Source organism: Mirounga angustirostris, unplaced genomic scaffold (genome assembly GCF_029215605.1).
Source record: "Mirounga angustirostris isolate CCGP_5_RB_7025 unplaced genomic scaffold, mMirAng1.0.hap1 SCAF_1, whole genome shotgun sequence".
Lineage (NCBI taxonomy): Eukaryota > Metazoa > Chordata > Mammalia > Carnivora > Phocidae > Mirounga > Mirounga angustirostris.
Genome location: NW_026991709.1, coordinates 60395515 through 60423358, shown reverse-complemented (window position 1 = coordinate 60423358; position 27844 = coordinate 60395515). Strand labels below are relative to the sequence as shown.

At 40.9% G+C, this 27844-nt stretch overlaps 1 long non-coding RNA gene across 1 annotated transcript in view; it reads left to right on the top strand.

The window, feature by feature from the left end:
• The window catches only part of LOC135364628 (uncharacterized), an 81278-nt gene extending 54770 nt beyond the window's left edge, over positions 1–26508 (top strand). Inside the window, exons 3-5 of the long non-coding RNA XR_010412072.1 lie at positions 20762–20848; positions 24656–24733; positions 26374–26508. This is a non-coding gene — a long non-coding RNA (uncharacterized LOC135364628). The remainder of the gene's footprint in view (positions 1–20761; positions 20849–24655; positions 24734–26373) is intronic.
• The last annotated feature ends 1336 nt before the right edge of the window (positions 26509–27844 follow it).

Sequence of the window (27844 nt, the reverse complement as noted above, 5' to 3'; positions counted from 1 at the left end):
TAATCTAATAGTTGTTTTTTTTGGTATGCATTTGGGGCGGAAAAGCAGACTAACTTCTTTTCTTTACTGATTTCTTTATTTTAATGAAATTATTAGAATTGCCTAAATGCTTTGGTACATGTAGGCACAGAAAATAATTTTGTGAAACCTTTATTTCCTGAAAAAATTTTTGACTAAAGAGAAAGTTTTATAGTAACAATATAGCTTCAGCAAACAAAAGGTGAAAAGGATCAGAATCATCTCTATTTTCCAGGAATTAGCTTTGTAACCATCTGATAATTAGCTTGAGTACTGAGCTCTTTGTGTTTTTAGGTGTGTATATTGTGTGCATACATGCACACGAGGGCATATGTGTGGATGCATTTTTTGGGGGGAGGCAGTTACCATAGTTAAACGGTAGCGATGGGAGACTCACTGCAATAACTGGATTACAGACACAGAGTGTATGTGCCTCAGGCTCTGCTACAGAAACAGATGGTAGTTGAGGTCAGGTGAGGTCAGGTCTAACCAATTGGAGCAGGGAACTGATTATAAGGATGAATGGTGGGCAGGTGAGGGTGTGATAAGGGTCAGGGGAGGCAGCTGCTATTTGGGGTAGTTGAAGTCAGAGAAACAAATTTCCAGGCAAGGCACTTAGGCGTATGGGTGGGCTCTGAAAGTGGGAGTTAAGAAAGTGCTTCAGACAGAAACTAACCATGGTCTGAGCAGCTTCCATGAAGTAGCTTTAACAAATACCATGGTCCCTGTGATGTAGGAAAGATGTTGGGGTTTGGAGCCAACAGCCAAGAAAGAATTCTTGAGACATCTTTGGTGCAGAAAGGTGGTTTTATTTAAGGGGACAGGACCCATGGGCAGAAAGGGCTGCACTGAAGTCATGAGTGGCCCATTATATACTTTCAAGATGGGAGGGGAATAGGGATAGCATAAGCCTCCAAGGTATTTTAGGAACAAGGTTACCAGGACCTCGAGGGGGCCAGTTATTGTTAGGAAAATGTCATTTATTACTTTTTAGTAAAAACTCAGTCATGAGACCCTTCAGATGTGTATCAGTGGGTCATATACTTGGGGGATGATTGCCAACATGTATCTTGGGGGGTAGTTAAAGGAAGTTTCCAAAGGAACTTTTATATATTCAAGTAGATTCACAGGATTCTGGGGGTCCAGCTAAGATTGCCTTTTGCCCTTTGTGAAGTATTAACATTGAGGCAGCTGAGTTCCTAGAGGAATGTCATTCTGCCTTTTTCAAGGACTTGCAATGGGCTCTAAGTAGTAAGGGAATTTAATTTTTCTTTTGTCTTTGTTTCCTACATCACCTGGAGGCCTTTTATTGTCAAAGTTCCAGACTTCCAAGGTTGTCCCTTCTATATAGTAGAACTTCAGTTAGAATAGCCAACTCAAACCTTTGTTCCATGTATGGATTTCCTCTTATCCTTAGTCTATATGAACACAGTCATCTCCATAATCTAAAGAGCTGTGGATCTCCATCTCAGACAGAAATACCATTTTTTACTGTGCTGAACTGGGCTGTTCAGAGATGTCAAAGACTCTGAAAGGTTTGACAAGCTGAAGAGGAAGAAACTTTTACCTTTATAAATACATGATCCATCTTTCAGGGAATCCATCTGTCTGAGTAGATTGACCCAGGTTAAGGGCCTTTACACCTTCTTCCATACAAAATAATTTCCATCTGTCTTGGAAAAACCTGGACTTTATGGAGAGCTTGTGGTGGAAATGTCAGAGCAGATGCACTTATATCAACTAGTAGTCAAGAATTACCTGGGGAATTAAAAAATTGGCTATCATTGCCTGCTCTAACAGGTATAAGAGTTAAAGATTTTATGAAGTTCATACTCATTTTTTTTAAGATTTTTATTTATTTATTTGAGAGAGAGAACGATCAGAGGGAGAAGCAGACTTCCCGCTGAGCAAGGAGCCTGATGCGGGACTCCATCCCAGGACCCTGAAATCATGACCTGAGCCGAAGGCAGCCGATTAACGGACTGAGCCACCCAGGCACCCCAAGTTCATACTCATTTCATTAACTGCTTAGGAAAATATAGAATTTGTGTATATGTCATTGTTATGGTAAGTAGAGGAAGAAAAAGAATGGGGGATGTAGTATAATAAGAAATATAGTTGGTCTTTGTCCCCAGTTTCTGTCACAGAGCTCCTAAAACCCTTGGCATTTCCTGAGTGATAAAGGGTGGGTTTTTTTTTTTTGTAGTTGTTATTCCTAAGAAGCTTATTTTGATCACCTCTGAGTTTATGCTAATGAGGTGGCTTAGGGTGGGGCCTTAGACAGCCTCAGGATGGGGACTGGTCACCAGAAAGACTAAACTGATTAGAGGTGGGAACTTCCAGCCCCACCTCCCAAATTTTGGGATAGGAGGTGAGGCTGGAGATTGGATTATAAAAACTCTTAAACAATAAGGTTCAGAGAGCTTCTGGGTTGCTGAACACATCCACTTGCAGGGAGGGTGGTGTACCCAGAAAGGGCAGGGAAGCTTTATGCCCCTGCTCCCCATACCTTGTTATGCACCTCTTCCATTTGGCTGTTCTGAGTTTTGTCCTTTGTAATAAATTGGTAAACATGTTTAAAGTGTTTTTCTGAGTTCTGTGAGCCATTCTAATAAATAATTGAACTTGAAGAGGGAGTCATGGGAACTTCCAATTTATAACTGGTCAGTCAGAGGTGCTAGTGGTCAGGGACTGGTGTGTGGTGTGGGGGCAGTCTTATGGGACTAAGCCAGTAACCTGTGGAGCCTGGGCTAGCTGACTGATAGTTAATGTCATAATTGAGTTGAACTGTTGGACACCAAGTTGGTGTCAGAAAATTGGAGAATTGGCTGGTGTCAGGAAAAATAGTCCAGAGGGGAAGATTAGTTTGAAGGTCTTTGCAGAACTCAATCAGTCAACTGGTAAGTTAAAAACAAAACAAAAAAGCAGGCACAGGGGTTTTGTTTTAATGGTTCTGTAGATGTTTCCATACTAAAACTTAAAAAAAAAAAATCTATCTACCTTATTAGCGGGTTAAAAGGAATGTGCAATTTAAGGGAAATTTATGATGCACTGGTTTACATAGTCTAATATAATTTTGCCAGTAATTAAGTTTAATTTCTATATATCACTCTGAAGAAGCCAAAATAGCAGAAGAATACATTTATTCTTCATCATTTACAAAATGTTAAAAGTTGGGGCTGCTTGATCGACACTAAATTATACTTCCAGAGAAGAAGAGAGCTGCTCTCACGTTGTAGCTGGATTCTTCACCTACATCTTCATCTGTATTTAGTTATGATTTATTGGTGCTGTAAGTGAAAGAAAACTGGAAAATAATGGCATAAACAGAGAAGCGACTTATTGTGCTCACATAACAAAAGATATAAGGGATATGTAGTCCAGGGCTGATTTGGCCGTTCAGAGGTGCTCTTTGGGACCAAGGCTCATTCTATATTCTTGCTTTACCAACCATGGCTCAGGGCTTCATCTTTGTGGTTACAAGATGATGATTATAATTACACAAATCACATCTCTGTTCCAGGTAGAATGAGTGAAATGACAAAAGCAAAGGGCAAAAGGAAGCAAAAAGCCAGTAGTCTGTCCTTCTAAAAGGCTTTCCATAAAGTCCTTACCAGTGATTTCTTCTTATATCTCATTGGCCAGAACTGAGTCACAAGATAGTATTGACTGTATGTGCCACCTCAGAGTTCATACAGTAGTCCCTTGTTATTCATGGTTTCCCTTTCTGTGGTTTCAGTTACCTATGGTCAACCATGGTTGGGAAGCAGATGATCCTACTTCTGATGTACTATCAGAAGGTCAATAGTGGTCTAAAGCTATGTCACAAGGCCTACAACATTCGCCTCACTTCATCTAAGCATGTAGGCATCTTATCGTCTCACATCATCACAAGAAGAAGAAAGGTAAATATAGTACAATAAGATATTGGGGGGGAGAGAGAGAGACCATACTCATATAACTTTTATTACAGTATATTGTTTTAAGTGTTCCATTTTATTATTAGTTGTTAATTTCTTCCTGTGCCTAATTTATAAATTAAGCTTTATCATAGGTATCTATATATAGGAAAAAACATAGTACAGATCTTCCTTGACTTATGATGGGGTAACATCCTAATAAACCCTTTGTAAGTGGGAAATATCATAAGGTGATAATTCATTTAATACACCTAAGCTACTCAACATCATATCTTAGTCTAGCCTACCTACCTTAAATGTGCTCAGAACACTCCCATTAGCTTACAGTTGGGCAAATCATCTCACACAAAACCTGTTTTCTAATAAAGAGTTGAATTCCTTATGTAATTTGTTGAATACTCTATTGGAAGTGAAAATCAGAATGGTTGTATGGGTACAAATGGTAAGCATATACTCATTGTTCACGTTCGTGACTGCCTGGCTGACTGGGAGCTGTGGCTCGCTGCCACTGCCCAATGTCACAAGAAAGCATCCTACCACATACTGCTAGTCTGGGAAAAGATCAAAACTAAACATTTGAAGTACAGTTTCTACTGAATATATATTGCTTTTGCTTTGCAAAGTTGAAAAATCGTAAGTTCAACCATTTTAAGTCGGGGAAGAGCTGTGTATATGGGGTCCGGTACTATCCACTGGGGGTCTTGGAACATACTCCCTTGGGATGGGGGGAGACTAGTGTGTATTGAAAACCTAATGGCAATGTGATGGTATCAGGAGGGGGAGCCTTTGGGAGGTAACTGGGTCATGAGGGCAGAGCCCTCATAAACAGAATTAGCGTCTTTATAAAAGAAGCTGAGAAACTTCCCGCCTTTTTGCCATGGGAAGTTACAGCTGTAGGGCGTCTTCTATAAGCCAGAAAAAGGGCTCTCATCAGACACTGAATCTGCTGGTGCCTTGATCTTGGGACTTCCCAGCCTCCAGAACTGTGAGAAGCAAATTCTTGTTGTTTATAAGCTACCCAGTTTATGGTATTTTGTTACAGCACCCTGAAGGAACTAAGACACATGACCATTTCTTGCTGCAGTTGGTCAGGAGTCATTCCTTAGCAGTTTAGCTGAGCATATTGTACACTTAATAAAAATCATAATTCTGAGGTACAGATTAAGGGATAATGAATATTGTGTTAACCATTAGCACTGATGCTTTCACTAGTTATAAATGATGACAACCTACAAAACAAAAACATGACTTCATAGCTTATAACCAAAAAATTCCAAGTTTCAAATATTACTCTTGACTTTAATATCTACTCCACAGGAAACCTACTCCTCTTTTTTCTTTCTCCCTCTCCTCTTTTCTTCCCATTCTTTTTTTAAAATCAAATCTCTTTCCTATATTTCATCTCCCTTTCTAGATATTTTGTCCTCTCTTCTCTCCTTACTTTTCTTCCTCTTTTTTCCTCCTTTGTAACATATACTTACTTTTAGTAAAAATTCAGACTCTACTTCCATTAAATGAAACCCCTATTTCATTAATATTCTATTACATAACAAACCACTGCTGAAGTTAGTGGCTTAATACAGGGGTCAGGAAACTTTTCTGTAAAGACTGTATAGTAAACATTTTAGCTTTATGAGCTCTGTGGTCTCTGCCATTGTTGTGCAAAGGCCCCCACAGATGATATGGAAACAAATGGGTATAACTGTTTCTCAATAAAACTTTATTTATAAACAGGTGGTGGGCTAAATTTAGCCCTCAGGCTATAGTTTGCCATCCCTTGACTTAAAACAACAATGATTTATCATTTCTCATGATTCTGTGAGTTGATTGACTGAGCATGGCAGTTTTTCTATTCCATGTGGTATAACTGAGGTCACTTATTTGGTTGTATTTAACAGTTCAACTGGAGATGGAACGTCCCAAATGGCTTCTCATCCTCCAGGGCCCCTTTCCATATAGCTTCTCGTTATTCAGTAGTTTAGTCTGAGCTCCTTTACAGCAGTGGACCAAGAGGTCAAGCTCCAGATTGCAAGTGCTTATCAAGCCTCGGCTTGTATCACTTTGCGAAATTCTCATTGGCCAACACAAGTCACAGGGCCAATCCCAGAGCTGAAGTGGGACAGGGCTACACAGGGGTATGAATACCCAGAAGCATGGATCGCTGGGGACACCAATGTGAGAAAACACCACAGTCTGCCTTCTAGCCCTCAATGATACATGTCTCTCCTACATTCAGAGTACATTCAGTTCCTTCCCAGACATACAATACCGTCCCGCTTCAGCATCAGGTTCAGGCTTGGGGTGCAGCACTTTGTTATATAAATCAGTTTCACATGAAGATGTGGTTCCTAGGATGTCCCCATACATCCAACATTCAATGGTGAAAATAGGAAAGGATAACCTCAATAATAATCTTTCCAAAAATGGCAGCAGGGGGAGGAGGCAGAAGGTTTATAGTTATTGTTCCATAGCAATTTTGTAATCCACTGGGACACATGTCACTTGGGGGAACAGAATGTTTGTTGCGAACCCTAGAACTGGTTCCTTAATCCATTGCTCTCCTCCACTTTTTGATCTTCTGGAGTCTTGGTTCCACTTTCGGAGATGGTCTTCCTTTCTATAAGTAATGGCTATGCCTACCGCTAAGTGGTACTTTCAGATGGCTTCCGGCCAATAGTAAGTTGGTGGCTCAGAGACATCTTTTCATTTTGACCTATTCCTCTGAGTCCAAGCTTGATACAGCTCTTTAAAAAATGCTGTGGACTTGTAGATATCCAGTTTTAAAATCCATTCCATTAGGCAAAAGCCCATACCTGCAAATAACGTGCCAGAGGTCTCCCTGACTTGAGCTCAGAATACATGTCTGTGGTAAAATGCCCTTAAGATTCTCAGAAGTGATTTTGTTCAGGTGAGAGGATCTATGAAGCATTGCCTTAAATCTTTCAGGGGCCTAAACAAGGGATTAAACAGCTGCAACTTTGATTCTCTATTTGCCCTCAGGCCTCCAGGATGATAGCATCTTGGAGCGATCTTTTTCCCAGAGGAAAATTCTTAAAGATGTTTTACCCACTTGAAAGACTGAAAATGAGAAGAGCTATCTTGTCTACCTCAAAAAGTCCTGAGTTGGAAATATTTTCTCTATGTTCTGCCTGAAAACTTAATAGTACTTTCTTTAGCTTCTGTTTCTCTTGCAATATCTTACTGTAAGTGGCTTAAAGCACCAATTGGCACATTCAGTATTCTGCTTAAATTTAGCCAAATTCTTAGCTAAATTTTCAACTTTATTAGATATCTAATTTTTCTATCTTCAAAGTTATCACTAATGAAGGATAGTTGGAAGGCAGGCAGGTAGGGACAAGGGACCTGCCCTAAGGGGAAACCACCTTTACAAGGATTTTTACACTGTTCTGGAAGGAACGCACCACTATTTCCCATGTGATAGGTAGATGACAAAAACCTGATTGGGTGACAGGTGCATGGAGGAACAATCAGATTAAAACAGCCTGCCAACAAGCCCATAAAAACCCCTACATCTAAAGACCAAATCAGCAACCCTCTCGGGGAGCTTCGTACTATGGCTCAATATCACTCAATAAACTTTGCCTTGCTGCCCACCACTCTTTGGTCTCTCTCTTCATTTTTTTTTTTTTTAAGATTTTTATTTATATACTTGACAGAGAAAGAGAGAGCACGAGTGCACAAGCACTTGGAGTGGGAGAAGCAGGCTCCCCACTGAGCAGGGAGCCTGATGAGACTGGGGCTCCATCCCAGAACCCTGGGATCATGGAAGGCAGACACTTAACTGACTGAGCCACCCAGGCACTATCTACCTCTTCATTCTTTGAAGCGGCGTGACCAAGAACTGCAGACACCGAAGGAAAAGAAATCCTGTAACAACCACGTGTAAAAATTTCCTTCATTCCTCTACCAATATATAACACAGGTCCCTTTTCCTCCAGCCTTTAATAGAAGTTTAGTTCTTCCAGGATCTACTTGCAGTCTCCTCATTTTTTCATCTTGCATGCAGTCCAAATTCTGAATTAATCATGTTTTTTATTTTTTGTATTTCATGATGCTTTGAAGGATCTTGGGGCCTTGCTGACCCAGGAGGGACAGTCCCTCACCTGGTTAGCTAATTCCTAGAGAGAAAAACGACTACCCTTGGGGCGCCTGGGTGGCTCAGTCATTAAGCGTCTGCCTTTGGCTCAGGTCATGATCCCAGGGTCCTGGGATGGAGCCCCGCATCGGGCTCCCTGCTCGGTGGGAAGCCTGCCTCTCCCTCTCCCACTCCCCCTGCTTGTGTTCCCTCTCTCGCTGTGTCTCTGTCAAATAAATAAATAAAATCTTTAAAAAAACAAAACAAAACAAAAACGACTACCCTTCGTATATGAAAAAGTAATCCTGAGCCCATGCCACCAACCACTCCCTTTGCCAAGCCCTCACACATTAGCCCCTGCCCTAATTACCCCAGGGCCAGGTATCACACAACTCAATCTCTACTCCCCAGAGCCTGCTGAAATTATTCAAACTAACCAATCCTAAACCTGCTTACCCTGATGATCTGCCTTGCCCATTCTTCCCCATGAAAACCGCGATAAAGGCTCTTACCCATGCTATTCCTTTACTCCTCTTTCCTAATAGACCCTGATGCTTCCCCATGTGGCCCCGCATAGTGTGGCATGCCTCTTCCTCTTGAGAACTGTAAGAGAACAAACTGCCTTTCCAATGGCAATCATCTCCTGATCTGTTGACCTCACTGTACCTCAGTAAAAACAAATTCCTAGCCATAAAGAAATCCATTGCCATATACTTAAGGTTTTTGTTATAATAGCCCCCTACTTTTAGGTACCAATTTCTATGCTAATTATTTGTTGCTACATAACAGTCACCCCCAAATCCAATGGATTAAAATGTCAGTTATTTTTTATTTCTCACAATTCTGTGGGTTGACTGGCTCAGCCGAGCATTCTTCTGCTCCATATGGTGGAAATGAGGTCACTCAAGTGGTTGCATTCAGCTGGGAGCTCACTTTGGGAATGGAATGTCCAAGATATCTTCCAGGGCCTCACTCTACCTGTCTTCTCATCATTCAGTAGTCAAGACCAAATTTCTTTATAATATGGCAGCTGGCTTATAAAAGCGAACATTCCAGAAGATAATCCCCAGTGTGCAAATATTTATCAAGCCTCTGAGTTACGCTTGCTACTATCTCAATGGCCAAACCATCAGCCAGTTCACACTCTATGTGGGAGGGGACTACCCAAGGGCTGAAAGTACTAAGAGGTATGGGTCCTCTGGGGCCATCAAGGTAATAGTCTACCATACCAGTATGATAATGCCATTCGAAGTTTCTTTTTGCTTTAGGGAAGAGCCCATGGAGTACAGCAGAGAATGTATGTATGCTGTGATGTGGTGAAGACAAGGTCTGCAAGATATGGATGTAGACAAGACAATTCTGAAGGATTTGATTTTTCACTACTCAATTAGCCATGCTGGCATTCTAAAGACACAAATTTTCATTTTCCTAGACCACATCTTACTCTGGGATTAAATGGCATTACACTGCCAGTAAGCTTTTTTTTTTTTTTTTTTTTTTTAAGATTTTATTTATTTATTTGAGAGAGAGAGAATGAGAGAGAGCACATGAGAGGGGGGAGGGTCAGAGGGAGAAGCAGACTCCCCGCCGAGCAGGGAGCCCGATGCGGGACTCGATCCAGGGACTCCAGGATCATGACCTGAGCCGAAGGCAGTCGCTTAACCAACTGAGCCACCCAGGCGCCCTGCCAGTAAGCTTTTATTTCATGGATATCCCCATCACTATTAAAGAGGCCTACTGTGGCTAACCCTATTTGGGACTATGAGATTTTCTTTCTACCTAAAAATTTTGTTCTCATTGCTGTCATTTTTCCTGTTCCTTTTACTTACATAGATTCCTTTGGTTACACTGACATTCTGAGAAGAGCTAGTCTTCAGCAATTATCCACATGGGAACACGTGCTGCTTAAGGCAGTCTGCTCTTGCTTATTTCCTGTCTTGCTAATTTTGTGAAATTGGTTATTTGTGAATAGTTACTTGATTACAGAAATAACTTACTTAAGCCTAGAATTGTAAAGACTTAGACAATTAAGGTCATCTACATGAGTCTGAGTCAGTGAGATAAAAAGGGGATATCCAGGCTACTATCTGACCACCAAATATTTATATGTTTGGGAGTATCTTTGGGCTTTTGAGTCACATAAAGAAAGCCAAACTGATAGCCGTCTTATTGAGAGGTTAAAAAATAGCAGGGCCTCAGTCCATCAAATTACTCATTCCAAATGTGATCCTGAGTCAGGCCTCTCCCAAATATAATTACTATTGCACTCTGTACATTAATCTCTGCTTACACCTTCTAATTTTTGATATATTTCTGCTTCTGTGTCATGGATTCATTTAGATACCCTCTGTTTGCAGTTCTCTTGCAGGATTCAAAGTAGGATCCACCTATAACACTCATGAAAATTACTTGAAGTGCCATTTTAAAATATAGATCCCTGAACCTTGCCTCAGACCTACAACATCAGAGTTCTTAGGTTTGAATTCAGGAATCTGGGTCCTTTTTGACAAATGTCCATGTTCATGTATGCTAAAGTTCAAGAATCACTGTTACACAGGGGAAGACAAAAATAGGGCATGAGACCCAAACTGGGTTAAATAATATTCATGTTTAGCTTCTGAGAGGAGGGGCAAGATCTGATTCTGGCAAAATTCAGAACTGAGGTTTGTGTTTGGAGACCTTTTCATCTTCCTTCCATCTTTGCTCCCTCTCATTCTTCAGTAATTCAACAGTCCGTGTCATTTGTTCAGCTAACACCATGAGCTAGGCACTGGGCCTTGAGGCTCACAAAATCTTATGGAATAAGGAATAGTACCACCTCCCCATGTTGCAAGTGAGGATACGGAGGTTCACTGAAGTTATGGAACTTGTCCAGACCAGGAGCTAAGTAAGGTAGAGCTAGGATTTGAGCCCTCATCCATTCTCTGCTCACTTGCCTGAGAAACTCATTCCACATCACAGTGTTAGGGGTGTTAGGTTTCACATGTGGGAATGTCCCTGCATCTGCCTGGTGGCCATCCCTGTTTTTTTTTTTTAATTGAAGTATAATTAATATACAATATTATGTTAGTTTCATGTGGACAACATATTGATTCAACAATCTCGTACATTACTCAGCACTCACCATGGTAAGTGTAGTTACTATCTATCACTAGACATTATTATAATATTACTAACTATATTCCCTCTGCTGTACTTTTCATCTCCGTGCTTATTTACAGAACCTTCAATGCCAGCACCCCTCAGAAACACTTTTCTCTTTCCTTTTTAATCAACTCGTTTCCTTTTTGTGGATATTTTTTCTAATGTTGAACCAAAGAATGAAGTTCTGGTGGCTGGTGTCCTCTCCTCCTCAGTCATCCAGCCATCTCTGAAATGTTGGTTGTTAGGCAAAATGCAGCCTCTTTGATTAGTGCACACCTCACTAAATATCTCCTGGGGGCGGGGATGAGTAGAAGATGTCTTACTGCAGAGCCCTTTCTTCTTCATAAATGACTCCATTGGAGTATATGCTCCAAGTCCATGTTTTGGTCACTGTTTGAGCTCCAGTCCCTAGAAGAGTGGTTGATGCACCAGTACTCACTAAATGAATGAACAAACTGAATTTCTTCCCAGTTTTATTGAGAAACAGTTGACATACAACACAGTATAAGCTTAAGGCACACAGCATGATGGTCTGATTTACATGTATTATAAAATGATTACCACAGTAGGTTCAACTAACACCTATCTTCTCATATGGCTGCAATAAAAAGAAGAAAAAAAAGGACAACAGTGTTCTCCTTGTGATGAGAACTCTTAGGGTTTTCTGTATTAACAACTTTCCTACATATCATACAACAGTGTTAGCTACAGTCATGTTGTAACTTATATCCCTAGTACTTAATTATTTTATGACTGGAAGTCTGTACTTTTTGACCAACTTTCTTCAGTTCTCTCCCTGCCCCCCACCCCTGACCCTGGCTTCTAGTTACCAAAAACAAGAACTCCTTTTCTGAGTTTTTAATTTTTTTTAAAGATTCCACATATAAGATCATACAGTACTTGTCTTTGTCTGACTTTATTTAGCACATGCCTTCATGATCCATCCATGTTGTCACAAATGGTAGGATTTCCTTTTTTTATTATTTAAATTCAATTTAATTAATGTATATTGTATTATTAGTTTCAGAGGTAGAATTCAGTGACTTATCAGTTGTATACAACACCCAGTGCTCATTACTTCAAGTGCCTCCCATAATGCCCATCACCCAGTTACCCCATCCATTCACTCACCTCCCCTCCAGCAACCCTCAATTTCTTCCCTCTAGTTAAGAGTCTCTTACGATTTGCCTCCCTCTCTGTTTTCCTCTTATTTTATTTTCCTTCCCTTCCCCTATGTTCATCTGTTTTGTTTCTTAAATTCTACAAATGAGTGAAATCATATGGTATCTTTCTCTGACTGACTTATTTCACTTAGCATAATACCCTCTAGTTCAAACACATCATTGCAAATGGCAATTTTCATTCTTTTTGATGGCTGAGTAATATTCCATTGTATATACATATACACACCACATCTTTGTCTATTCATCTGTCGATGGACATCTGGGCTCTTTCCATATTTTGGCAATTGTGGACATTGCTGCTATAAACATTGGGGAGGATTTCCTTGTTTATCATGGCTGAATAATAATCTGGAATATATATATATATATAATACCACAACTTCTTTATCTATTCATCCATCAGTGGACATTCAGGTTATTCTCATGTCTTGGCTATTGGAAATAATGCTGCTGTGAGCATGGGGGTGCCAATACCTCTTCAAGTTAGTGTTTTCATTTCCTTTGGATAGTCTGAGAAGTAGAATTGCTGGATCATATGGTAGTTCTATCTTTAACTTTTTGAGGATCCTCCATACTGTTTTCCATAATGGCTCCAATTTACAATTTCACTAACAATGAACAAGGGTTCCATTTTCTCCACATTCATGCCAGCATTTTTTATCTCTTGTCTTTGATGATGGCCATTCTAACTGGTGTGAGGTGGTAACTTATTGTGGTTTTAATTTGCATTTCCCTAATGGCTAATAATTTTGAGCATCTTTTCATGTGCCCGTTGATTTCTTGTATATGTTTATTGGAGAAATATCTACTCAGGCCCTTTGCCCATTTTGTAATCAGGTTATTTGATTTTTTTTGTGTGTGTATTTTATTTTGTTTTTTTGCTATTGAGTTGCATGGATGTTTTCTGTATTTTGGATATTAACCAACCCCTTATCAGATATATGCTTTGGAGATATTTTTTCCCCCATTCTGTTGATTGTCTTTTAAAACTGCATTTTAATGTTACGGCTCTCATCAGAAACTCAGAAGGTGGGATAGCTAAGATCTGGTTTAAAATTCCCAGGAAGGGAAAATTGATCTGCTAGATACATCATCCCCTGCCCTGTGCACTGATGGGAGTAAGCAACACAGCTACAGCTGTGTCCTAACAAGCGGCCCAGGAATGGGAATTTCGAGTTCTTAGTTCTTCACTAGGAGTATTTGGCTAAATGCCAATGGGGGGGGTCTATAGATATTAAAACATGTATTATAAACATGTTTTATATATTTTCTCATATATATTTTCTCATAAGCTATATATTTTCTCATAAGCCTACATATTCATTCTTTCACCTCATTAAATAAATATTTATTGAGCAACTACTATGTATAGGCACAGGTCTAGGTAGGCACTGGGAATACAACAGTTGACAAAATTATCAAAAGTTCTAGTCCTTATAGAATTTGCTGTATTTTGTTTGGGGGGAGAGGGGTTGGCAAAAAGGAAACAAAGACCATAACTAAGTCTGCAAAAGAGAAGAGAACAGGCAAACACTCAGACCAACATCAAAGGCATATGCATTGGAAGAGGTAGAAGAGACCAACCGAACATTATACCTGAGAAAGTTGCACTGTGCATGGCCTTCTCTGCCCAGGGCTGTCACTCTCAAAATTGCTATATTCGGGACAGACTTAGACTGGGAAAAACAATGATGCTAGGAAGGATCCACCTCACCATCCTCCTCTTCCTTTGGAGCCTGCATTTCTGCACTGAATATGAAAGTAGGAAGGATGTTTCTTGTTCACTGTGATGCTTTGGATGCCACAGACAGCTGAGAATGTGCATCACGGCTGACAAGGAATAGGTAATACATGCCGAGGGAGAGAATGAGGCTGTCTACTCCGGGTGGTGGGCAGCATGAAGTAGCATTGCCAGGGAAGACCACATACTTCACCTTGCTCACTCTCCTGGCGCAGCCCGGCCTGGCCTGGGCTGCAGTGATGCGGGGAGATCCTTGTTCCTTATATGGCTTAGGAGGATTCTCGTTTTGGAGACCCCAGATGTGCTTATTGGGGCAATCTCAAACAGGATCTGGCTGGTCTCTCCCCCCTCTTCCAGTACCTATGCTTCTGATGCTAGTCTGAGTGTGAGTTTTTGTGTTTGTTCATTCTGTGCCAAGGATGGGATGCATAATCCCTAAAATCATTTTCCCCTCTCCAAGAAAACACCTGGATCCACTCCTTTTTTTTTTTTTAATTTTTTAAGTAATTTCTACACCCAACGTGGAGCTTGAACTCACAACCCTGAGATCAAGAGTCTCATGCTCTACTGACCGAGCCAGCCAGGAGCCCCTGGATCTACTCCTACTTGAAGGACTAATACATTTTTATTAATGTCTTACTCTTTATTTCCTCTTAAAATGCAAACAATCAAGGGAGAGTTAAATTAGTAAGTTCCTAACACGTAGATGTGAATTAATTCCTCAGGCAGTTGACAGGAGAACTGAGAATAAGAAAACTGCCAAGCAGAGAAAAAGTATATACGGGGTGTAGAGAGGTGGGGGACACATGCATGCACATTTCCTAAAATTACCAAAGCCAAACTCTTCCTTCAGTATTCTTGCTTGGGACATCCCCAAGGTGTGGTAATTCAGCAGTAAGTTGTAGGGGTAAGTGCTCAAGCTCTGGACTTGGACAAAATGGGTTCTAACTGACTTCATGTCTGCACACCTGAGTTATTGAATCTCTCTGAGCCTTAATTTCCTTAGCTGTAAAAATGAAGGGGGGTGGGGGGAATGCCTGGGTGGCTCAGTCGGTTAAACGTCTGACCCTTGATTTCGGCTCAGGTCATGATCTCAGGATCCTGGGATTGGAACCCTGTGTTGGGCTCTGTGTTCAGTGGGGAGTCTGCTTGAGGATTTCTCTCCCTCTCCTTCTGCCCCTCCCCCCTTCTCCCTCCCCCCCATATACTCTCTCTCTCAAATAAATAAATCTTTAAAAAAAATTGAAGGGGGGGCAGATAATGACACCTATTTCTTAGGAGTGTTGTGAGGATCACGTAAGATGATATACACTGGCTGACTGGCAAGGCCTGACACATAACAAAACCAAGGGCAGTGAGCTTCTGGCTGCGTTCGGGAGGATCCCAGGCTTGTAGGAGGCAGGTCAGAAGACCCCAGGTCACTTCCATCACGGCTGTTGCCTTATTCATCTGGAAGGGGTTAGGAAGGAGGGGTTTAGGCGGGGTAGCACAGGTAGATGTGCTTTGCTGTTCACGCTGGCCTGGCCACCATCTGCACAGAGATTTCTCTTCCAAACTGGATGGCCTGGAAGCATTTACCTCAGTGCACAGTGACTTTCATCTCTCGTTGCTGTTCCTCCTGCCAGTACACAATTCTGCATGATTGCTAGTTCCTGTTGGGGCCTGGAACAGGAGATGTTACAGGTGAGGATGGAGTGAAGCAGGTTCCTTGCTGCTGGCCAAACCCCCTCAGAGCTGGGAACGCTACCACTCTAACAGCAAACATAAAGCCCCTCCTTCACAGCCGACCTTCAGTCTCTTCTCTCCTTCCTGCTTCTTGCACAATACACAGGCGCACGCACATTTTCTCTGGCGGTCTATTTGCAAAATCCATCTCACCTTTTGCTCTCAGCTTCAGGCTTTTGCCAAGCAGTGGTGGAGAGCTAATTCACCTTTATAAACAGAAACCCAAATCTCTAGAATCGCCAGTCATCTTCCTAGCTGCTGCTTGCTTCGGCCTCAAACTGTGTCCCTGGGTGGTCTCGTTTACTGACTTGGGGGCTTCCATTAAACCCCGTGGCTGTGGAGAGAACATGGGGCAGCCCCTTGAGGCTGATGAGCAGGAAGAGAGCAGTTGAAGCCCTAATTCCTCAGGTCGTTACCAAGTGCAGCTAATAGATTAATCAGAGCCTTCCTTGCAAAGCCTTGAATATTAGTTTGAAATTAGCTTGGTTAAATACCGAGGGCTGGAGTGTGCATGCTGGTGCATACGTGAGGCAAAGGGATTTAGTGAGTCTCCTGAGAAATGCTCTTTTCCCTAAGACTTACCTGCTCCAAGCGCTCCTGGCTGTCCCAGCAAGGTGCATGATTTTATCCCCATGCTGACCCCCCAACCTCAAACCTGGGCTTCATTAGGAGAGTGAGCAGGATTTGTTCCTGTCCAGCTGTAGGCAATGGTCTTGCATCCTTTTTGGCTTCTCCTGTAATAACTGAGAGCTGGTAAGAAGTGATTATGTGGAGGCTCTTGAATCAGGTTGCCTGAGCTTGAGATCTCTCCGGGGCACTTACTCTTATGAAATTAATCACTCTAAACCTCAGTTTCTTTCTCAGTGAAATGTTAATAATAGTATCTACTTCAGAGGGTTGTGGAAGGGTTAACTGAGGTAATGAATATAAAGTGCCAGCACAATGCCTGGCACATACTAAGTACTTAATAAATGTCAGATGCTGTTAATAATCCTCTACATTTTTATAACACTTAATTACTTTCAAAGTATTTTCACATAGTTTCACATGATTATCCTAACCAACCCACCGGGTATAAAATGCAAAGCATGTACTATTATGCTCATCTTTACAATGATAAAATTGAGTTTGTAAATGATTAAGTGTCCTAAATTGTAATTAATGAGAATCCATTCTAGCGTCTTGTCCCCTTTCCACCATCCCTCAGATGCTTTAAGAACCCAAGCTAAGAAAAATCTTCTATTCACATCAGAAAAAGTAGGAGACTTGAATTATAACAAGTGCTTCTCATCAAATAACAACCTCTCTGAGTTTGGTTTTTGCATTTGTGGTATTAGAGGGCTCCTTCTGGGACTGATAATCTGTGGTCTTTGGCTCTCCTTTAACAATGGGGCTGGTTCCAGAGATAAACGAAGTAAGGAGAGATGACCCACTGCTCACTGGTCCCCACTCTCTACCACCCCCATGAGCCTTAGGGTATATATGCCTGCATTGTAGCTAAATTGTGAATATGCTATCTTCCAAGTAAAGTCAAGCTCCAGGAGCATAGAGGAACCATTTTAATTGTGTTTCCCCTAGAGCAGCCAGCATAATGCTTCCCACATTGTATTCAGTAACTACTTGTGGACTAATGATTTTGCACTTTTGGGTTCTCTAATTAAGGCCTAATTTTTTTTAAGATTTTATTTATTTATTTGAGAGAGCGAAAGCAAGCGAGAGGAGGGGCAGAGGGAGAGAGAGAGAATCTCCAGCAGCCTTCACGCTGGGCTCAGAGCCCCACGTCGGGCTCAGTCTGATCCGAGCTGAAATCAAGAGTCGGATGCTCAACCGACTGAGCCACCCAGGAGCTCCTAATTCAGGCCTAATTAATGCCTGTGTCAAGGTCAGCCTCATTATACTATCAAGTATTTTGATTTTATGAGTCTAGACATTCAAATAAAAAAAAAACTGCAGCTTTCAAGGGTTTTACCAAGAGTGTAGGAGGAAGACACATTTCTGTAAACTTAAATATTGATATCATTTAAAAAAAAAAAAGAAGTCAGTTGCTTCAAAGTTCCCAGGGATGCCCATCATAATCATCAGTTATCGACAAGAACCAAAAAGAAAGTCTTCCTGCATATACCAGCATTGGTCTTTCAAGATCTCAGGTAAAAATGAGTGTGACTCTGAGAGCAAGACATGTAGTAGACATCATGGCATGTTCCCTGTTTTGTACATTTGGATTCCAAAGTGAACAATTTTGCAGCTTTCATACAAATCAGGTAATGTTCTCTTAGTTAACAGTGGTATTTTTATATGGCTCCATGGACCATGATCATGAATAATTGAGGCCTAGACCATAGTGCATGCTACAGCCAACATTCCTTTTCCTTTAAAATTGAACTGTATCATGAGATCAGAATTGAACAGTGAACTAACCAGAAGATAATAAACAGAACAAAAAAACAAATGACAAAATACAAAAAACTAACCAGTAGATAGTAAAAAAAAAAAAAAAAAAAGGCTACTTGGAGGAATATCAGCACATATAAGTTAAAGAAATATAAATACATGATATAAGATACCAATGTAATCCTTAACTGTTATCTATGAGACCCATTGACACAAATCTTCAAAATGTTTTTATCCTGAACCATTTGAAAGTATGTTGTAGAAATCATGCCTCCTTACTCCTAAATACTTCAATTTTTCTTAAGAACAAGGGCATGCTCTTACATAAACATAGTAAACTTATTTAATTGAGGATATTTAATATTCACACTGTATTATTACCTAACAGAAGGTTCATTATCAAATTTTACCAATTGTCCAAGCAATAACAAGTGTTGATGAGGATGTGGAGAAAAGGGAGCCCCCTTGCACTGTTGGTGGGAATGCAAACTGATGCGGCCAGTCTGGAAAACAGTATGGAGGTTCCTCAAAAAAATAAAAATAGAACCACCCAATGATCCACTAATAGCATTACTGTGTATTTACTCAAAAAATACAAAAACACTAATTCAAAGGGATACATGCACCCCCATGTTTACTGCAGCATTATTTACAATAGCCAAACTATAGAAGTAGCCCAAGTGTCCACTGATAGATGAATGGATCAAGAAGATGTGGTGTATATATATATATATATATATATATATATATATATACACATATACACAATGGAATATTATTCAGTGATAAAAAGAATGAAAGCTTGCCATTTACAACAACATGGATGAAGCTAGAGAGTAAAATGCTACGTGAAATAAGCCAGTCAGAGAAAGACAAATACCATAGGATTTTACTCATATATGGAATTTAAGAGACAAGACAAATGAACAAAGGGGGAAAAAAAAGAGAGAGAGACAAACCAAGAAAGAGATCCTTAACTACAGAGAACAAGCTTATGGTTATAAGAAGTGAGATGGGTCTGGTGGGGGGGGAGGGATGGGTAAAATAGGCCATGGGGATTAAAGAGTACACTTATCATGATAAAAAAAAATAAAAATAAAAATGTTACCGGTGGTCCCAATAATGTCCATTATAGCAATCCTCCCCACCCCCATGCCCAATTCAGAATCCAATCCAAGATAACACATTTCATTTGGTTGTCATGTTTCTTTAGTTTCTTTTAATCTGAAACAATTTCTTAGACTTTCATTGTGTTTTATGACATTGACATTTTTAAAAGAGTACAGCCCAACTGTTGGGAGTTTGTGTGGTACTTCCTCACATTTCCATGCAGGTTATGCATCTTCTAGCATGTATAGTATGTAAGAAATGCTGTATCCTTCCACGTGCATCCAGTCAGGAGGCCCATGATGTCAGGTTGTCCCATTGTTGGTGACATTAATTTTGATCACTTGGTTGAGGTGCTCTGTGTCAGGTTTCTCCATTAGAAAGATTATCATTTTCCCCTTTGTATTAAGAAACCTGTGGGGAGATCTTTGGAGAATATAGAAATACACTGTTTCTTACTCAACTTTTCACCAAAAATTATAGCATCCCTTGATAATTCTTTACCTAATGACTATGAGTAACTGCAAAATGGTGTTTTTTTAATTTATCATTCTTTCTACATTTATGATGTAACATTCTACTGTAAGAAGAGCTTCCCTTTCTCCCCTATTATTTGTTTATATATTTATTTATTTATTATCAATATGGGCCCATGGGTTCTTATTTTATTCAGTGGGCTTAATTTATTCAATGCATTACTGTAATTATCCATTTCAAAGCACAAATTATGACAGATTTGATCAGACGGAGCCCTTTCAAGTTGGCTCTTGTATCCCTTTGACTGTCCTCATCATTTTTCAATTCTTTCTTTGCACCACAGCAGTATGTTCTGAGCTCATCTTGGATTTTCTCTGCCCCAGTCCTGGAATCAACTGTAGTCCCTTTTCATGGAGAAATGATACTTAGAGTTGGAAATGTAGGCATACGATTCGATCTTAAAACATAGGCTTTACAAGATATTCAGTGTTTCCTCTGTTATGTCTGAAGCGCCAGTATGGGCAAAGCTAACTGTGTCCATAGAGCAAAACAGTGGGCAACCTATGTTGGCTGACCCAGTGTTCTACATCTTAACAAGAATGCCAGGTACTAGTTTTAATAATGGCTTCTTGGAGGGTGCAAGGAGGGTAAAGAATCCTACATTAAATGTTCACATTGATTAGGAGACATCTACTAATTTCAAAAACATCAAGATGTGCAAAAAATTTGCATCTTGAAATCAAGAAAATAAGCAGTTTGTCTCAAAGAAGAGCATATCATTATGGCTTCATGCAGAATCATTCAAATGACTTAGGGAAAGCATTAAATAATGTTATAAACGACTTTGTTTATGTTTCTTCTCTCTCTTGTTATCCTTAACTATACTTTCTTTTATTTTCACTAGGCTTCAATAAAAGTATAGGGGCTAGGTCAAATGAGTCTATTTTATTTTTTACAGATACTTGAAAAATGAAAAGAAATCACAGCCAGAGCTTCTAGTCCTCAGTGATTGAACTTAAAGAAGATAGATCATCACTAGAAATAGGTTGGTTTGTTCCACATTTTCTCATATATCTAAGTTTTAATAGGTCTATTATATCATCTTAATGAATCAGAGAACTAAATGGATTTTAATAATAAGAAGAATATTTTATGTGTGGATATGACTTTGTAGTTAACAAGCACTTTACAAAGGCAATCTTACCAAAGGTAGCACAGTGTGTTAACTAATTAGGAGAACCTGCTGGGGATCTGACTGCCAGGGGTCCAAGTCCTGTCTCTGCTACTTACTGGATTTGTGACCTGAGGCAAATTACTGAACCTGTCTAGGCTTCAGTTTTCTCATCTGTCAAAGGAAGATAATAGTAGCATTGGCTTCAAGAAGTCATTGTGAGGATGAAGTGAGAGAATTCAGGGAGAGGGCACAGACCGACCCTTGGTACTGAGTAAACAGCTCAATAAATGTTAGCTCATACAAAAGCAGACCAAAGACAGGTCAGCGTCATTCTAGAATCTCAAGTGGACACAGTTCCTTTGTACATCCCTCGTATGACAATTTAGTATGTTTTCCCTACCTAAGAACCTAACTGGATTGAATAGGAAGGCTCTCCTTAAGCTCTAAGTCAGGGGTATGAGTGAGGAGGCTGCACCACAGGTGCACCACAGTGGGCACTCACCTAGTGCAGCTTCGTGACCTAGCTCTTCACGTGACCCCCTGCCAGCCGCTCATCGTTTGCCTAACCCAGCCTCTCTTCTCTCATCCACTATCCTCCCATTCATAGGATAACCACGGTTCCTGCGAGCGAGGTTCAGAAAACTGAGCAAAAATGCTTGAGTGGAGATAAGCAGAGCAAAGGAGAAAAGAGCACACACTTAGCAGATTTGGACTGCCTCGGCTCACTCATGTTGTTAGTCCTGGATGACACACTCTCTGCCACAATGCTAGTCACAAGTGGTCCTGAGGGCACTTATCCTGGGACAATACCACACAGATGATTATAATTTTCAAGAAAGAAGAAAAAACACCTTTCTTCCACGACAAGGGATTCACCATTTCCCTTTGAATTCTTTAATTGGCCTTCCTAATTAGAGGGATTTGCTGCTTTATTTAGCAGGCCTTGGCTGTGATCTATGTGGTTTCTGCAGGCCTGGGCCAGATTGTTTGCATCTTAAAGGAAGTCTAGGGAAGTCCTACCCCTTTCTAGGGTTTCTTTCACGCTATTCAAGGGTTTTAGAGAACTGAGGTCAAGGATGATCCATTAGCGTGCTGAGGAAGGAAGCTGGGACTCCACTGCCTATTTCAGAGTAATTACATCACTCGTGCTGGCTCAGCTCCTACAATGTCGTGTGAAGCTGTGGATGAAGCAAAATGTGTTAGCAGACTGTCACCAGGGCCTCTGCCATTTGCACAGCTCTTGTACTGTGAAGTTTTAGCATCTGCACCACTGATTCTTGGGAGAGTCTCCTAAGTTCTTCCTACTACATGGTTTGTCTAAAGGTTCCATCTAGGGGCGCCTGGGTGTCACAGGTGGTTAAGGGTCTGACTCTTGGTTTTGGCTCAGGTCGTGATCTCAGGGTCATGAGATGGAGCCTCGTGTCAGGCTCCGCGCTCGCTCACGTGAAGTCAGCTTGGGATTCTCTCTCCCTCTTCCTCTGCCCTTCCCCCGGCTCTCATGCGCTCTTGCTCTCTTTCTTTCTCTCTCTCTCTAATAAATAAATACACTTTAAAGGTTCTACCTAACTAAAAGCTGGAAGAAAGGAATTCTTTATTTGGGAAATGTCAAAACATGTGGGGACATGTGGGATAACAGCAGAACAGAGTTCTCTAGGGGTTACACTATAATGTGGCTTACAAGTAACACTAGAACACAAAATGTAATTATATGTTCATCATAAGAAGCAATTCGTAACAATTAACTCTTCAGGGAGGTCTGTTTCCACTGGCCCTGCAGAAGCCTCAGGTGTTTGTTCAAAGGGACCAAACTGATAAAGTGGAAGTCCTTTTAAAACAAGGGAGCCAGGGCGCCTGGGTGGCTCAGTTGTTAAGCGTCTGCGTTCGGCTCAGGTCATGATCCCAGGGTCCTGGGATCAAGCCCTGCATCAGGCTCCCTGCTCCGAGAGAGGCCTGCTTCTCCCTCTCCCACTCCGCCTGCTCTCTCTCTGTCAAATAAATAAATAAAATCTTAAAAAACAAAAACAAAAAAACGAAGGAGCCAACAATGTTGTGTTTTGCGCTTTACTCCCCAGGTGGCTCTTCTGCTCCCTGAACACCCTCCAACCAAACCACACTTCCCCTCACCCATCAAGCGTCACTAATGGTAGACTCAGAAGTGTCTCTAGTCCCAATGTTCTGTCTTGCTCTGGATAGAGACTGAACACTTTCTGGAATCTGGATGTATGGCTGCCTTGTCCCTTCTAGCTACCAGGTTACTGACCAGATCTGCTGTTTGGCCTTTCCCTGTGAGCATGCATTTCCCTAGCCTCAGGCTTCTCATGGCTATTCCTGCTCTATGATTTTTGTCCTTGAGTCCAGTGGCTTACCAAAGACCTAATTCAGCAGCCTGTCTGCCTCTGGCTCTTTAATTAGCTCCCCAGAGGCTTTTCTTAAAAGTCATTCTGGATCATTTTGAAAGGGGCAGTTCCTTAATATAAAGCGCCCTCCTCGTCAGGAGGTACAGCTGAAAGCTTGCCTTAGCCATCGTATACACGGCCTACCAAGGCCTCTGATTATGAAAACATGCTACTAGAAGGATCAAGGATGAAATAATTTCTTTCTTCACGCCTTCTTTTACTACACAGATGTTATTTAGCCATCTATTATCCTAAATACAATGCAAAGGCTACAATGAGGAATAGATTTCCATTCCTGTCTCAGAAGGCTTACAGTCCAGAGCAATAGTCTTTAAACTTCATTGTGCATAAGAATCTCCTGGGGAGTTTGTTAAAACACAGAGACCCAGGTGCCATAACTCAGAGATGATAAGTCCACTGTTGTAGAGTAGGGCTCGAGAATCTGCATTTTTAATAAGCATTTCTCCCCTCCCCAGAGAACCGCTGTAGGGCTCCTGTGGATACTTTAAGAACACTATTCTAGGACAGAGATGCCCCAAGTCTAGGTCACCACCCCCTGCCAGATACACAGTTCTGGAAGCCAGTGAAAGGAGGCAAAACATGCTGATATGTTTGCTTTACCTAAATAAAATGTGGAGCTCATGTTGTATCTGAATTCTTTATTCCTATCAAGATGCTCAAACTGCTTTTTATGCTTTGACCTCCCTTTCCTTTGTCATAGGAGGGAGCATTCTATGTCTTGATTTTAAAGATGGAGATGGTGAAAACTATCACGTAGTCTGCCACATGTCACACAGCAAGTCGGTAGCAGGTAGCAAGTCAACTCATGGCCTCCACGACATAACAAGACAGAGTCTGCAGACACAATAGCTTTCCCAAGCTCCCAGGTGCTCAGATTACCCAGTGATGCACAAATAGGAAACGACTTGACTTTCTTAGGGTCCCCAAGCCATGGCTGGGGCCCAGGAACCTGAACATTTTAGAAGATCTCCAGATAATGATGCTGCTGGGAACCACTATTGTGAGAGTAACATGTGTAGAACGTCAGACAAGTGTGGGGTGAATCTCCTCCCCTGTCCTGCCCACTCCTCTGTTTAGCTTGAGTCCATTGAACTTGGTATTCCTGCCTACACTTTTTCTCCTCAGGCTCCTATCCCCATATCTTTTCTTTTCTTGTTCTTACTTCCTTTTGGAAAAATACTTGGGGCACAATTCCATCTGTCTGCTTGGAGCAACAACCGCTCTCTTCCATATGTGGTTGACTAAGTCCATTTACCTCCAGAGTGAAGCCTGTGGATTCTCTGGTGTATCCAAAGGACTCTGGTGTCGAAGGGCTAACTTGGAGTACAGGAAATTACAGGTAAGATAAATATATACATATTAAATAGGTATTACATATAATTACATATGAATTATAAATATATTAGATATTTACATATATAGATACATAAAGTAGATGTGCATTTCAAAAATCTTCAAAGTACCTTGCCATCAGTCGTCAACTCCAACTATCACCTTCAACTTCCAATATTATATGATGATTATATCAACACTATTTCTAATGGAAACTGCAAGGATTTTACTTGCTGGCTCTCAGGCAGAGAAATGCTTGGAGAAGGCCATGTCAAAGTCATGTGAGGCATCCTAAAACTCGGGGAAAGGCAGTGAGAGGAAATCTGTAAGTATCCTGGTCAATATAACCCGAATGGGCAAGACTGGTTCACAGTCAAGCATGAAGAACACCAGTATTTGACTGGCCTTCAATTTCTCTTCTTTCTTTCAGTTCTGCAAATGTTTTCTTTTTAATTGCGCCTGCGGGGGTCTAACTTGAATGCCAGTATCCTCAGCTCTGCAGTATTTTTTCTTAAATGCTTACCTACTTTTTTTCATGGTTTTTTCCTAAGGTGTAAACGACCATTTTGAGGAAAACTGGGAAGTTCTTGATGCCGTAGCAAGTGAGGTCTTGGGGTCTACAGACCTTCATTCAAACCCTGCTTTCCCCCTTACTAGCTCTTTGACCTGGGACAAATTGTATGACCTCTGAGCCTCAGCTTCCTCAGCTATAAAATAGAGTTGATAATAGTGCCTCCCTCAATGGGATGTTGTAATGAGTAAATGAGAAAAGGCACACAAAATGCTTAGCACAGCATGGGCCCACAATAAGCATTCATTAAAGGTTACATTTTATTGTTATTGTTAAATTTTATTGTTATTATTACTAGTCTTGGGAGCATCTGAGTTTTCATAGGTATTAGAACTTTGAGAAAAAGAAATAAAACTCCTTATACCAGTAAGCAAATGAATGAGGATTTTGGGGGGCCTAATAAATGTTCTTGCCTGAAAGAATACCACTGACTTTTGAATAAATTTATTCATTCAACACAACTGTATTGTGCATATGCTGAGTTATAGCTCAATAAATTAAACACACAACACTGTATTGTGCACTCCTGACTATGCAGGGCATGGGGGTAGGGGATACTAAGCTAAGGAAAGCAGTTCCTGTTCCTAGACTGTGAATGGGATCCATCAGAGCTGACAGTGTCCTGACTCACCACCTAACACATCCCTGGAGCGGACTTCAGCTCTCAAAGTAGCACATACACAAATGAATCAGTGTCAGGAATGGTACCCAAGATTCTCCTCTCTGAATCACCTAATAGCCATCCAGCCGCCATGGGACACAGGACAAATCCTTTCCCATTCCACATTCTTTCCTTCCCCAGCCCAGTGTCAGGGTGGCATCTGTTAAGAGTCTCCTTAATAAGGGGTTGGGAAGTGGTAATTATATGAATGGAGATGATAAAGATCACAGAATTATTTTTATTTTATTTTTAAGTAATCCCTATACCCAACGTGGGCATCGAACTTACAACCCCGAGGTCAAGAGTTGCATACTCTACTGACTAAGCCAGCCAGGTGCCCCAAAGATCAGATAATCAAAATGCAATTTCTTTCTTTCTTTTTTTTAAAATGCAATTTCTACATTTGCTATGACAGGTTGGAGGAGTGGCATGAGAAGTGGATAAAGTAAATTTCCTGTGACTTTGGATTTGAAACTGCACAATGCATGTCCTCCTATGACTGCAGGATGGTGGAAAGTGCTGGCTAATAACACCGCCTTGCTCATGTCAGTCTACTTCTGTGAGTTTTTTCCCTTAGGACTTAGAAGTGCTAAAGTGTGTATAGAAGTTTTCTGTCCACTGGTTTACTTTTTTATTTATTTTGGGGGCGTGCGTAAGAGAGAAAAAAATGTTAATTTTCAAGGGAAGACCAAGGGAAGTACAGTTTGGTAAAGCAGATGGGCCAGCAAAGATTAATTTTAGGCCATAAATCATTCTCACGCCAATAAACTTAATCTTATAAAAAAAAGAAAGACAAAAAGATAGGCTCTCAAAGATGATTCTTTTGTCAGAGTGAGATGTATGTTTTTCAACAGCAATGGAAAGGCCCCACAATACAGTGGATAAGTCCTGAGCTGGGAGTTGAGAAACATGGGTTCTCACCCACGTTCTTATTGGTCTCTGTGACTTCGGGCACATTTTATAACGTTTCTGGCCTCAGACTCATCATCTGCAAAACAAAGTATGTGATGTTTGAGACCTCTTCCACCTCAGACATACCATGGGTACATGAAGTATGAGAATGTAACATGGAGCTCATGAAGCCTCTTAGATTATTGAGTGGGTATCTTCCCAGGCTGCATCAAAGTTAGAGACATGCAGTCATTAGGAGTGTCGGACCTGTCCTTCTAACCCTGGATCTTGCCTTTACAAACCCTGAGCCCAAATGGCTCCTCAGACTGGCACTGCATTTGTTCAAGCCAGCTATTGCATCTGCTGCTTCACAACCTAATTTCTCTACATTTTTATTTACTTGTTATCACCATCCTGTGAGGTAAGTATTATTTTTTCATTGTACAGATTAAAAAAAAAAATAAGGCTCAAAGAAGTGGAATACTCCATATTACACAGCTGGTTAGTGGCATAACTTGGACTTAGGCCAAAATATTTTTATTTTCATGTTAGTTCTCTTATGTTGGGCTTTTGTGATAATCCTGATTAAAGGGGAAAGAGCTATGAAGCCTTGGTGAAGATGTTGTCAGTTGATATAATTTTGTCATTTGTCACCTGAGGCCTTACCTACATCTGTGCCAATTAAACTGATGAGGTGCCACCCATCCCCAGGAGACACTGACCATGAGAGACCTAGGGAAATTACTTACTTCAATAATACCCCCAAATCAGACCATGGCTAATTATTCTTGTCCTTTTTTATCTCCTACTGGTTATACATGATCACCATTTGTGCGTTAGCCATGCCAGAAACCACAGTCATCTTTGACTTCTTTTCTCTTCTCTCCCATAACTGATAGTCACTAAATCTTATACATTCTTTGGAAATGCCCTAAATCCATCTCCCCCACCCTATACTCACTGCCATTTCCCATGGTCAGCTCGAATCAGCTGAT